This window comes from Lepidochelys kempii, chromosome 15, assembly GCF_965140285.1.
Source record: "Lepidochelys kempii isolate rLepKem1 chromosome 15, rLepKem1.hap1, whole genome shotgun sequence".
Classification (NCBI taxonomy): domain Eukaryota; kingdom Metazoa; phylum Chordata; order Testudines; family Cheloniidae; genus Lepidochelys; species Lepidochelys kempii.
In genome coordinates this window covers 28,809,578-28,823,894 of record NC_136394.1, presented here as the reverse complement: position 1 = coordinate 28,823,894, position 14,317 = coordinate 28,809,578, and positions in this window count along the sequence as shown.

The following is a 14,317-nucleotide window of genomic DNA, read 5'->3' as shown; positions in this document are numbered from 1 at the left end:
CCCCGTGGGAAGGGTCGCACTGTGCAGAGGGGATGTCAGCCCCAGCAGGGGCTAGTTGCAAAAATGCCAATCACCCTCCAGGAGCGACAAATTCCACTTTGAGCAGCTTAAATGCTGACAAACGCTGGTGCAAATCCTTCCCCACAGGGTGCTTGAGAAACCGGTCTGGAGGCAAAATAAACCCACACGCCCTCACTTCAGGTTAGTGGTCTGAAGTGGAATTCTTTTCATTCAGCAGATGAACAGCACCGACGCTAAACCATTTAGGTGCCTCTCGCTTCCCAGCTCGCTTCAGCTTAAAGCCTGTTGCCCCTTGCACAGCCGGTGCGGTAACCAGGGTGGTTGCATGCTCTGCCTAAATGCGTGGAGTTAATGGGAGACAGTGAAACTCATCACACGCCAAAGAGTAATTGTGCTAATGAGAGGCAGGCCTGGGCCTCCGGATTAGTAAATAGTAAGTAACTGAGCCATGGGGTATCCATCCTCTTGCTGACTGCATCATGCCCTGAGCTCCAGCTAACAGAATCCAGGAGTCCTGGCTATCAGTGCCCTGCTCTCAAGCCTAGAGCCAGGTCAGCAGCATTTCCGGCTTCTCCCAGGCAGCCCCTGCAGGTGTCCTGTAGGCCTGGCCTGGAAGTGACACCACTATCGGTACTGGGGGAGTTTGGCCTCTGGGCCGATTTAACGCTGGCTCTCTCTGCTGAGATTCCCCTGAAGGGTTCCCCATTCCTAGTTTGGTGGCTGCTGAGATGAGCCTACCTGCCTGCCAGCTGTGGAGTGAGACAAAGCGTTTCACATAGGTCCCTAAACGGCTGTTAAGTGAGAATCACGTTCTGATCCAGGCTGGATCAAGCCCTCGTGCCTTTACCAAAGCACTGAGCCATGCACATGTCTCTGCCCCGGGGAGTGAGATCTCACCTCGCAGCTCCTGTTCTGGACACCGTGGCACCTGTCATGGGCTTCTTCTGCGTCAGTTTTAAGATCCCTGTCTTCCTGTTCCGTGACTGGCATGATCTCCTGCTCACCCACACGGCTGCTCTCCCTTCCTCCTACTCCCCTTCTCACTCCATGTGCTCTCCCCAGTCCTCTCCCTGGCTGCCTTTCCTGTGCTCAAACCAGTGCTGGCTTTTGGGCTATATGGGGATCTGCTGGCCTCTCTCCTCTGCCAAGAGGCTCCCTCCCCTTTCCTGTCCATCACAGATTCCCAGGCCAAAAGGGACCATTGGGATCATCTCGTACAGGGGTTCTCAAACTTCATTGCACCGCAACCTCCTTCTGACAGCAAAAATTACGACACATCCCCAGGAGGGGGGACCGATGCCTAAGCCCAGCAAGTCCCCCATCCCCAGGCAGGACAGGGGGAGCCTAAAGTCAAAGCCTGTAACCTGTGCCCCACCACCAGGACTGAAGCCCTCAGGCTTCAGCTTCAGCCCCCGGCCCCAGCAAGTCTAAGCCAGCCCTGGCGATCCCATTAAAATGGAGTAGCGACCTACTTTGGGGTCCTGACTCACAGTTTGAGAACCGCTGCCCAGTCTGACCTCCTGTATAGCACAGGCCAGGGAATTTCCCCCAGAACTTCCTTAAAACCCACTCCTTCCACAAATCCTTCCTAGCTAGCTCTCCCTTCCCCTGCCCCCTCCCCCCTGCACCCCTCCTCCGGCCCCTGTGTTTACCTATGGCAAGCACCCTGAAGATGAGCAGTACCACATATGCTTAACGGTGATAAGAAATAGCCCTGACGATCTGAGCCGGCAGTGAAGGAGAGAACCTGCTCTGCTGAGAAATGAGTGGGTCAGTCAGCTCTACCTGGATATGTGGCTCGGGGGGCTGGAGTGTGCATCTGGCCAGAGGCGAGCACGGCCAGAGAGGAAAAGAATTGCTCCCTGAGCAGTGTTGTTTGTGCTGAATGGGGAAGCGGAAGCCAGGGTCAGGATAATTTAGAAGCAGAGGCTTTGCCAGTCTGGCTCAGACGTGGTAGCAGCCTTGATTGATGCTTCACAGGAAGGCAAAACCACTCGAATGCACCTGGCCAGTTGTGCAAAATGTGTTCGTGTACAATTCCTTCCGGAACCCACGCAGGGAGCAGTGCGCGCCTTGAGGCATGAGATCGGATGCCCGCTAGCTTCACCTGCATGACTGCCATGGACTAACTACAGTCAAAATAACCCTCAGGCCCAGCCAGATGGAGTAACAGGCCTCTCTCAGTGCAGGCTAATGGAACTTTTCAAGCATCTTGGCTTCCTCTGCCTCCTTTGCTTTGCCCAGGGGCTGCAGCCGGCTCTGGACAGGGGTTGAACAGGCACAAACGGTTGGTACATTGTCCTCCTTTCCTCTGTAAAATATAAAAAAAGCGGGGAGGGGGTTTTTGTAGCAATGGGGGAGGTCTCTGGGAACTTCCCCAAAGGTCCTGATATCCTTTACCAGCTTTAGGGATAATAGGTCCAGGTTGCCAACTTACCAAGGGGTGCAGTGGGTTTTCCATCACTGGCTATTTTAAAATCAAGATTGGATGTCTTTCTAAAAGGTCTGCCCTAGTTCCAACGGGGATTAATTCAGAGCTATGCAGGTGGTCAGACTTGGTGCTCATAATGGTCCTTTCTGGCCCTGTAATCTGTGCATCATAGGTCTTGCAATAGTTGGTGTTTTTTCTTAAATCTCCAGCTCCTGGTTTCATGTGATTAAAGGAAAATCTCCACATTCATTCATTCATTCATTCATTCATTCAAAAAAAGTACATTTTTAGCCCTCGTGTTTATGGAGGAAAACGTGACCCCTGAGCGCTCTTTAGAGCTTCAGAAGCCAGAACGTGAATAAAGAGAACCCCACATTCATTATATTTTTAAAAGCTCATTATTTTAAAGCCAATTTCCTGATATTTGGGGGTGAAAACTCAAGATTTTTGAATGCATGGGGTTAGCAATCGCGTACTCTCTCCCTTATCCTGGTCAGCTCCCTGATTCGATGCTGGCAGACAGTGGCTCTCCCTGTGACGATCATCAGCAGGTGACCCGGGCTCAGGCGCTGACTCACCGGCAACCTGCTTTGGAGGAAAAGAAAATGCCCAAGTGCAGCCCCCAGCAGATGGAATAAGCTTCCCGTTCTCCCTGCACACTGGGGTCCTCTTGCTCAGGCACTGTCCAGCCATCCCTGTCCTCTGCCAAGCCCTCTGAGGCTGCCTGCGCTTTGAGAGAGAGCCTTCATTTTCGCTTGGCCTTGCAAGCTTCTCTCTTTCTCTCCCCTCATGCTGGGATGTTAAGCCTCACTAACTTAATGACAGTCATAGACGATAATGTCATCGAAATCTGCTGAACATACATTTCGTGATCTTAATGAAATTACGGGCTGCCTCGGCTAACCATGTTTCCAGTGGGATTGCTGGAAACTGGCACAAACATGCTGAAAGCAGATAGATAATCTGATGTCATCCCTTGCCAATAGCAGACCGATTGTACACTAGCCGCAGCGGTGGCTTGCCCTCTCAAGGCCTTTCCTCACATCCAAATACCACTGGCGAATCTTAAACAGCTGGATTGATCGGGGTCCAGTGTTCAGCTGGTTTGACTGAGCAATTAGGGGAATGGTGGCGAACCAGCCGCAGTGTTGGGACCGCTCTGGGGCAGGCCACAAGGTTGGGGCTTGTGGCTAAGCTGGGGCAGCTTTCGTCAGGGGGTTGCTGGAAACGTTGAACAGCAAGACGCTGATGAGAAGCAGGGGGTGAGAAGAGACAGATCACCAGCACCGGAGGAGTGAGATCTCTACACACAGAACATGTAGAGCAAAGTCAGCTGCATTCTCCTAGATCCTCTCCCCCTCCCCAATGCATTCAACCTCTTCTCCACAGGCCACCTCTCCAGAGTTGGGAGTTCAGTTCCCACGGCCCCGGGGTTCTCCAGGAGCAATCACATTTCAGAGGGAGGTGGGGGCGGGTATGTGGAATGGGGTGGAGGGCCGCTAAATCATAGCATGGATGCTACTGGAGAGCCACCAGCCTAGGACAGTCTTTGCCTGGCAAACCTGCTTCCTCTCCCTGGTACTGTGGGAAGGCAAAGTCTGGGAATCCCATTGTCTGAGAGTTTAATGACAAACTGGGTGAGCATGAGCCCCACTGTTACGTTTGCTCCGCAGCCACCAGCCCCCTGGACTCGCTGTGAGTGGGGCGAGATATGGTCTGTGACATCAGCACCACCTCGCAGTAAGAGGCTGCATCGGCAGTGCTGCCTAGTGGTGCAGGGTTAGGGGAAGCCCAGGATCTTTCACTCCACTGGGTTCCAACCCAGGGGCTCTCTGGGCGCCGGAAGGCCGGAGTCCGCTACCTGCAGTCGGCTAGCACTCTCCCCTAGGTCTCTTCCTATTGCTGTGCCCCCGCTTGGGGCACGTTATAGCTGGTGGTTGTCTCTGGTCCATGGGTCTCAGTGGCTGAGGGAGTCCTGGCTCTGTGCAGGAGACCCCGCTCCCCCCCCCCGCCCCCAGCCCCCAGGATGCCTTCCTGGCATAGTCCCTTTGCAGCAGTGAGCGTACATCTGCCTCTCTTCGCATGCTACCCTGCTGGGCTAAAGACATTTCCTTTTAAGTCCATGCCCAGCAGGCCTGTGGGGGCCAGGCTTCCTGGGTCCAGCGCCATCCTGCACCCGGCACTCTCCTGCCCCCCGCACACTCACTTACACTGTGAGCTGGCAGCCTTGGGCCATGCACTCTCCCTGCCCTGACGGTGACTTAGCTTATGGCTTCACTGCCCCAAACGATGTAAAACAACCTCAGGATAAGTAAAGCGGGTTGGCTGCTGCCCTCACTGTAAAATCCAGGGGAGGCCGGGGGGGGGGGGGCGGGCAGTTCGCACCGTGATGTAGCTCTTCTTCTTCAGATTGCGGGTAACAGCCCATTCTGCTAGGTGCTGCCCAAACACGGAGTAGCCAACAGGTCACGCCCCCAAGAACCGACCATCTAAACACACAGGGGAAGAGAAGCAGAGGCACAGAGTGGGGAAGTGATTTGCCCAAGGTCGCCCAGCAGATCAGTGGCAGAGCTGGGAGTAAATCCCAGGTCTCCTGATTCCTAGTCCGGTGCCAGGCAAAGCCGCTCCCTCCTCTTATTTTACCTGAGCCATCCCTGGGACACACCTGCTGTGTGTGTGGCATGGGAGTCCTGGCCCATCAGAAAGTGGGAGAGAAGCAGAGGAAGCACACGAAAGCCAAGACAGATTCTGCGATGAGCTTTAATCCTGGGGAACCGATCAAAGCTTTGATTACCTGTCTCTGTCCTTTCAGAAGCGGCTGCAGGGGAAGTCAGTGACGATGACATTTCTCTAAGCAGTGTGTTGCCAGAAACCAGGTGTCTATATTTGCCTCCCAGATCAAATCTGAAATCGGTTTGAAAATGAAAGGAGGAGGCTGCAGCTTCCAGGCAGAGGCTTGCTGATAACTTAAGAGCTGGCGTAAGATTTGCAATAGATGGGGGGATGGGAGCAGCAGCATAGCTAGTGCATGTTTTAAATATCGTTATTATTTGCACAGCTTCTTTCCTCTGGAAGGACCCCAAAATGCTTTATAAGCTGTGTCTAAAGGGAATCATCGCTGAAATGCAGCCACCTCTGGGGTGGAACATGGCAGTTGGTCTACACTAGCGATGCCACGTAACAGACTTCTGGGAGGGAAAGTGAATAACTTCTTTGCCCTGGCAGGGGGACCTTGCACGGTAGTCGCCCACCAGGGAATGCTGGCACATTGGGTGCGTAGCGAGAGAAGCATTGATACCTATTGTATCCCCAGCACCATGTCCTGCAGCCCTGGGATTTTCTTTGGAGGTCTCCCCTTTATGCTTTTCTCACCTCCGTCCTTCCTTCTGCCTGGGGCAGAAGATTTGCAATCATTTTTTGGTCTGTGTTTGTACAGCGCCTAGCACAATGGGGCCCTGGGCCATGGCTGGGGCTCCCAGACATGATGATAGTACAGGTAATCAATAATAATAATAATAATTGCACTGACATAGCTGCTACCGTCTCCTAACAATGGGTGAAAGGAAAGTGCACATGGAGATGCCCTGCCATGGTTACTGTGACCGGCCATGGCTGTTCTCTTCAGGTGAAATTCACTGTTGGCTCTAGCGGGACGTACGTGGTGCATCTCCTCTATGAGTGTGGCATGGCACCTTAGTTAATCCTTTGCTGCAGGCAGAAGAATATCGGCTGTATAGAGGACACTGCCTTTTCCCGTTCACACATGAATCTCTTCTTCTGTTTCATCCTCTCACCTCATCCTAATCGCGCAGATGCTCCGCTTCCTGCCTGGAGAAGTCAGACACGGTTGGATTCAGTGCAGTAACCTCAGCATGGTAATAAACTGACAGCTTCCACCCAAGCCCAGACTGGGTTTCCTTGATTGTGGAGCATTGAGAAGGTGTTTTTCTTTCTTTTTTCTTCTTCTTCTTGTTGTCAGATCTGGGGAGCAAACGCAGCGGCAAACAGCCATCAAATTAGTTATTTTCTGCTTTTGTGACTAGAGCACACTTCAAAGTTCCTTTTATTTCCAGCTAAATAGCCTTCAGAATTGCATTCTCCTGCTCGGCCAATATTTCATGAGAAAATTCGATTGTGAACTTTCCCTGCGTCCTATCTGCTGCAGAGCCAGGCCAGCTCAGCAGGCCTGATCCCAGGCCCCGGGGCATGCCTAGAACACCACAGGGGGTGTTGATCTACCTGGTACCCCACCCGCAATAAAAGCAGCTTGGTGGCATGGGCAGAACGTGGACTAAACAGCTTAGAAAGGGTGGCCTAGGCTTGGAGAAAGCTGTATGTCACTCATCCGCATTCAGCACCACGGCCAGTGTGTGGGGAGAGAAGTAAAGCAACGTAAAGGAAGGAGATACAAGGAGAGCTGGGAGGGAGAAGAGAAATGGTTCTTCTGGGTGCTGGGCACTTTCTCTCCGGAAGGATTCTTCTTCCTCCTTGGCAAAGTCAGTCCCCTGCAGCCGGATCAGCCAGACTGGGACCCGGTGAGGCACTGCCTGCAGATGGGTTGGTTTTGTCCACTGCATGCAGATTGTTTTGGGTGGGGGTGGGAGTGGCTGATATTGTTTATGTGCATACCACTGCAAAGAGGGACACACCATCCCTGCCCAAGGAGCCTATGGGCCAAGTACTGATAAACTTGTAGCGGTATCGAAAAAGAGAGAAAGGGCAGAAACTCCCCATCCCACATGGAGCCCTGGGCTGAGAAGCTGCAGTGAGCTTGTTTGTGTCAGGGCTGAATTTAGCCCTCCACTTAACCCCTTCACGGCTGATGGCACACAGGTAGAGTCCAAAGGCATCTTAATGGCAGGACCATCAAGTGGGACCCGGTTGCACCATGGCACACGTAGGGGTCCCCAGTCTGAGATGCAGCAGCTGTGTTGTTCAGAATCCAAGCGGGGGGAAACCACATATTTTTCTGAGAAGAAAGATGCATGGCAAGAAACATACAGTTGACGCAATACAATAAAATGCTACTTTGCAAAATACAGCAGCCGGAAAAGCACTTGGCTCTGAGAATACCAGTTGCTTCTTTCAGCCCAAGTAAGGATGGCCGGAGCCTTAGGCCTGGTATAAATCACCCTAAAGCTATAGGGGCTATGCTAATTTACACCAGGCCAAGATTTTAACTGAACCAGGCAGAGAAAAGAATTTAGGTGATTGCACCTTTCATGTGAGCTAGAGATGGATTTCTGAGCAACAACGCCAGACAGCCATCCCTTAGGCACAGAGCGCTCACCCATGGAAACCAGAGTCCTCTTCCCATATTCTTTCCTGAGATGGGTAGGATTTAATTTCAGTGAATAGATGCTTTTTCATTCCGAAGAGCAGTTGAGACAGATTATTGTTTTCAAGTGAAAATTTCAGGGTAGTTTATTTATAGGAGCTGCTCCTTGTGCTTTATATAACTCGCAGCTTGAGTGATGCTGGAACACCAGACCTTGGGGGACAAAAAGTCTTGAGGCTTCCCTCGCAAGAAGTGGCATCTTGATGACCCACTCGGAGTCCTTGTGCATCTGCATTTCTCTGCCCGTGCTACAAAGCCAATGTTTTATTAATCCAGCTTACTGAGGCACTGGGAGAATTGCAGATCTGTCAGGGAAGAGTCAGAGGCAGCAATCAAGAGCTCAAACTTCTCCCCTTGCACTTATGTGACAAACCCATCTGGAAAGACAATGAGTCTTGCTAGCTTTGGAGTCTCTAATAGAGTCAGTGTGTTGCAGGAAGGGAGCAGGGGAGTGTTTAGTTTCAGAGGCATGCAGGTTCCTATTTGTGTGGAGAAGAGAAAAGAGGCAAGGAATGGCATTTGGGATCCGTTGGGAGAAATGAACTAATCTGCTTGTGGATAACTGTCGTTTTATCTCCCTGCCTTTTCAGCTTTAATCCTCTGTGTTTCTTTTTAGCTTCTTTTTATCTCTTGCTTTTTAATATTTCTGCAATGCTATTTTTTGTTGGTGGTTTTTACGCTGCCTAGCTGAATGTCAAAATGCCACATGTCCCTTCACTAGCAGTTGGGAAAAGCATCCTAGCCCCAAGGGAGTGTCAGATGTTCACAGAGGTGCTACTTTGCCTTTAGAGACGAACAACCAGCTACCTAGCAGCCTAATCCTGCATCCCTGGCAAAGCGCGTGTAAGGGGGCTGCTCCACTAGAGGATAACAACCTACTCCTGATACTGCTTCTTTAGCTCAAGTGATCAAGGTCTGGGCCACAAATTGAATGTGCTCGGTTCAAACTCTGGTCACAACCCATGGGAGGAGATCATTATACAGAGTGCCTCAGTGCACCCTAAAGCAGGCAGAATCCCTCTGCATCTGGCTCCTTGTGCCCATGCTGCTAAGGATGAGCAGATCGGTCTCCAAGACGAGCTCAAATTTGTGTTTTAGGGGTGATTCCTTTTTCTCTCAGGATAACGTGTTTCATTTTACCCCTTCCTATTTTGAACTTTGGGTGGAAACAGAAGAAACAAAAACAGCACCAGAGGGCGGTGTTCCTGCTGGAATCCCAGCCTGGATCTGAAGTAAGAGGGAGCAGAAATCCAGTGAGAGTATTCCCAGCCCTGTTTACAGACCAGACAGGGTCAAGTGGTTTCAATTAGTATCTGAACTTTCAGTTGTTTATCTGGGCTGATCCTTCTGAGGGCTTCAGTCATTGCTCTGCAACAGGCCTGCCTGTGAAATGTACAAATGTGCAGATACCTTCAAAGGCCGCTCAGGACCAGGAAACTCCGAATTGCAAAGAACTTACTGTGCCTGTAACATCCAGAAGACAAACTCCCCGGACCACTGGCAGGACGCTGGAGCAAACCAAGAAAAGCATGCTTTCTGGGTCTTACACTGAGCACCGTGTAGGCAGGGCCAGCGCTTGGAGAGTCTCGTCAGTCTGGTGTCCATACCTAGTGCAGTGAAAACAGGGTCAGTGAAGTCCAGCCATGCACTTCACTGCTGCGACTCATTGCCATGAGATCCTCTTACCTCTCGGACACAGCACGACCTGGGTCTGCTTGGCTGATAACTTTGCACTCAGTTGTTTCTGCTCCTTCTTATTGTATTTATATAGCTCCTGAAAATGGACTAGTCAGTTTCCTGGCCCCTGGCCCAAAGATCTGACCCTCACAGGCCAGCACGCAGTCTGTCAGCAGGGCGGGGATGCTGCATGGAGCTATTTAAAATTAGATCATGGTCAGAAAATTGTCTAGGTAGAAATGGCCCCTCCTTACATACAGGATCTGCTCCCCGGGTGTCTCCAAGTCAGAGCCGTCACCTTACTAATAACTAACAGATTTTCGCTATGTTTAGCCCCTGCTGGGCTAACCAGCAACACAAGGGTAGTTTTTGACCAATTAGCTAAAGCCGGCCCCTGGCATAGTCTGCAGCCACCCACAGGAAGAGTCAGGGACTGCTTTGCTGCCTGCTAGAACTTTGCTGACACAGGTAATCAGCTGTTCTGCCGGCAGTGGTCCTGCATCTTTGGGGCACTGACGGACCTTCATGATTCAACACCATATAGCCACCAATTGCAGAATCGCCATTGCTAGTGAGGATGGAAGAGAATCCAAGTCCCAGCTTGTGGCTCTGGCTGTTAGAAAAAAAACCATCTCTCCACTTGCAATTTTGAGCCTATCTGACACGGAATAAGTTGAGTGGGAGCAAACATGCAGCCCTGGAAAAAGCCTAATAGAGCATCTGGGGATATTCAAACTGTGCAGAGGGGCACCCAGTGGAGCTCATAGGGCCATATTTCAAACATCTACACAATCTGCTGTCATCAGAGTCTCATTCTGGGGACTTGCTTGGGTGGAGCTTATTTTGTGGGTGGAGCTTGAAAGAGGACCACCTCCTTCCCCTCTCCAGTTTGACCCCTGAGTCTCTTTTCAGAGTTGCATTGTAGGTAACATCTGAAGCAGTGGACCTTAAGGTCCCATAATGTGTGGAAAGAAGGGTGGTAGTTTCTTTGTGAGAAGGTCCCGCAAAAAGGTGAATCGGAATGTGCTGACGCGGCTCTTCCTGGGAACAGCTGTAAGCCACCGATATACAGAAGCAGAGTATGTGCTATCAAATGTTCAACAGGCAATTACCAGGAGGTAATGACTTAAATTGCTCAATTTCATTGCAAAACGCAATTGCTGTGAAACAAATGAATTAAGCTTCTGTGATCCTTAAAGCCACAGAAAAAAAGGCAGATGATATTGTTAGCATTCGGAGGGGTTCCTCTGTTGTTGTGCAAGCTTTAAGGTTTGGTTTTCTCTGGCATCTGGAAATATATCTGATCTGCTTCTGAAATGCCTCTTCCATCACAGGCTAGGCAAGGCTAGGCTGTGTCTGGATAGGCACCATTAAAAAAATGGTTGCACTAACTCCAAAGTATTAGAGAAGGAGAGGAAACAATCTGTAGGCCCAATCCTGTTCCTATCTCAACAGCTTATCACCATTTTGTGGCTGCTGTATACATATATTGTCATAGGGTAATTCCCATGGTGCCATGCAACATACATAAAAATGAAGAAGCCCGCAATTTACAAATATTTCCAAGTTTCCGAAGCAAAATCATCAAACACCAAGGTAGTATTTTGAGAGGAAGGGTTGCCAAGTGGTTAGAGCACTAACCTAGGACTTGGAGACCTGGGTGCAAGTCTCTGCTCTGGGATAGACTTCCTGTGTTACTCTTGGCAAATCATTTAGCTGCTCCGTGCCTCAGTTTCCCCATCTGTAAAACAGGGTTAATAGCACTGCCCTACCTCCCAGGGGTGTTATGTGGATAGATACATTAAAGACTGTGAGGCCCTCAGAAACGATGGTGACATAAGTATAAGTACTTACGGTAGAGCCCATTATACACCTTGCCACGCTCTGATGAGTTTAGAATGGTTTGGTTGGCTCCACATTACATACAGCGTAAATGCTTCTGTAATTCAAAACTGATCGGCCCTGCTCGTGGGAGACAGCACGCTGTGTGTGGTGATCTCTTGTGTTTTGCTGAAAGGAAATAACACCAGATTGCATCACAGATATAAGCAACCGTGTAACTTGTGCGATACTCACTCTAGAGAAGGCTGAGGGCAGTAAGATGTGCAATACCTCAGGAAAACTGTAACTTGGCCAAATATTTGCAGACAGCCCCCTTAGAAAGGCTGGGATGGAACAAAGATCAAAATCCTCCATATTGGGACAAACTGTGCAACCTCTGGAGGTTAGTGTAGGTCTCTGGGCATCAGAATTCCTGGGGCCTGTTTCTGGCTTTGCCACTGCTACGTTATAGGATGGGGGTTCTCAAACTTTTTCATAGCATGTAGGCCACATCTTAATGGGGTGCTTGTTTTATAGCCACGTCCCCTCCTATTTGTGATTGCATGACATTCCTGCAGCACTTACAGCAACTCTTCTCATGGAAGAACGATGTCAGGAAAGGATCTAGTGCATTTTTTGCTCTCTCCAGGGAATTGCTGGTTTTCTTCCTTGTTGCTCACACTGTCTGCTTTTGTTCATTTCAGTTCTGCCCCCCAGTTATCTTCCTCTGGTAACAGGGAAGAGAACCAGCACCTCTGTTGTACGACCTTGGGCAAGTCACTTACCCCCTCTGCCTCAGTTTCCTCAGCAGTGAAATGATCTTCGCATGCACCTTGCCTCATGAGGTGTTTTGAGCGCAAACTCTTTTTGGTGCCACATTTTGAGAGGTTTGGACACAAGGGGAAGTAAAAATGCAAGATCATTTATTATGGATTGTGATACAGCATGGCCAGAGGGCAGCAGGACAGTGTTAGAAGGGAGCCTTATTCCCTGTGGAAAGAAGAAAGTTTGCTATAAATTAATTAAAGTACCTGAAGCCAATTAAAGCACCTGAAGCCAGGCACATGATAACCCCCCCCTGCTTCAATCAGACAAGAGGAGGAGTTGAAGCAGAGTGGGTTGGTGTTGGAGCAGAGAGCAGTTTGGAGGGAAGCAGAGGAGAGTTTTGAGAAGTGCTGCGGTGGGCTGAGAAGACCAAGACCCTCGGTGAAGGGACACCTGATTTGTGCAGAGGGAGGGCAGGAAGCCCCACAAGCTGAAGGGCAGGAGAGGGAAGTAGCCCAGGGAAAGGAACCACTAGTTCTAGTGGTTTACCGCTGTCCCTAGGGCCCCTGGGCTGGGACCTGGAGTAGAGGGCGGGCCCGGGTCCCTCCCTCTCCACTCCCCTCCTCTAGGGCACGAGTGGGGCAGTTAATACCCCAGTTCAGGGGCAAGAAACGGTGCCCTGAACCCACCCCGCCCCCAAGAAGAGAAAGCGCGAGACCCATCATAGTAGTGCTGGCAATTTGCCACACGATTCACAGATTTTGAAGGCCAGAAAGGAACCATTATGATTCTCTGGTCTGACCTCCTGCATATTAGAGGTCATAGATTTCCAGTGGTTCCAGCTTCAAGGCTATCCCTTCTGGCTAAGCCACAGTGTATGTTTTAGGGAGACATCCAGTCTCGATTTAAAGACTTCAAGTGATAGAGAAATCCCTGTGTGCCGAGGTCAGTGTTTCCAATGGTTTATATTTACCTTCACTGTTAAAAAATTGCTCCTTATTTATACAGTGATTTAGACTGTGTAAGCCAAGTGGGGCTGCATTATGTATTTTTAAACATACAGAGCATGGATCTGCAAAGAGACAGCAGTCGCCTGTTTGATTCCACGGTGCCACTGTCTAATCTTGTAGACAGACGTCTCATTAAAGATGGGTTCAGAGGAGCAGCCGTGTTAGTCTGTATTCGCAAAAGAAAACGAGGACTTGTGGCACCTTAGAGACGAACCAATTTATTTGAGCATGAGCTTTCGTGAGCTACGGATGCATCCGATGAAGTGAGCTGTAGCTCACGAACGCTTATGCTTAAATAAATTGGTTCGTCTCTAAGATGCCACAAGTCCTCCTTTTCTTTTTTCATTAAAGATGGTTACCATACAGGGTATCAGAAGTCCCTTCCTTGACTGCCAAGATGTACAGAGTTCCGGCGTGGTGATGCTAGGTAGCAGAGCGGTTGCGTTGGGTCATAGAGCCAGAGAGAACAGCGGGGTTTATTCAAGTCCCTTAGCCTTAATGAAGTATCCCCTTTGTATTCATTACAACTGAGCCCTGTCTCTTCTCAGCCAGGAAGCTCACTACAGGTTCCGCTTCTGGGCTTTCAGAAAATGCAGTCTCCGAAGCATGATACATCTTGTTTCTTCCAAATATTTTGAAATGAACTTTCAAATGATATCTCAGTGTATTATCAATTTCCTCTGATTTCTGCCCACCGGGGATGCAGACTACATGTGATCTGATTTCTCTTGCCTGGTAGCTGCTTACCTACACTCGGGGTGTGACATGAAGGCACATCAGAGCCTGGTGAGCACAAGCACACAGCCTGATCTAAGCCTGAGTTGAGATCGGGCGAAACCAGAAACATGGGCAGCAAAGACGTCGATGCACTGGATGAACCTCAGAAGGTTCCAGCTTCAGGTTCATTGTGGGTAGCAACTTGCGAGGTTTGGATGTGACCAGATCCTCTTGGGTCTGGTAACCTTATGAAACAATATACTGATGCTGTCCAGCTCTGTGTTGCTCAAATGCAGGCAATGTCCCACACCCGAGCGGTAGAAATACGCGGATGAAGAGGAGATGACTGAGGCTCCATCAGGGAGAACTGAAGTACTGGAAAGGTGAAGTTAGATGCTGCAGTGGATAATTTGGCCAGTGCTCGTCCCTTTTGAAAATCTCACCCATTGTGCCCAGATTCAAAGGTGACAGGAGTATTTAAATTACAGTGGAGAAAGCAGTACAAATCCAGACTCCCGGCACAATGCAGTTTTTTAA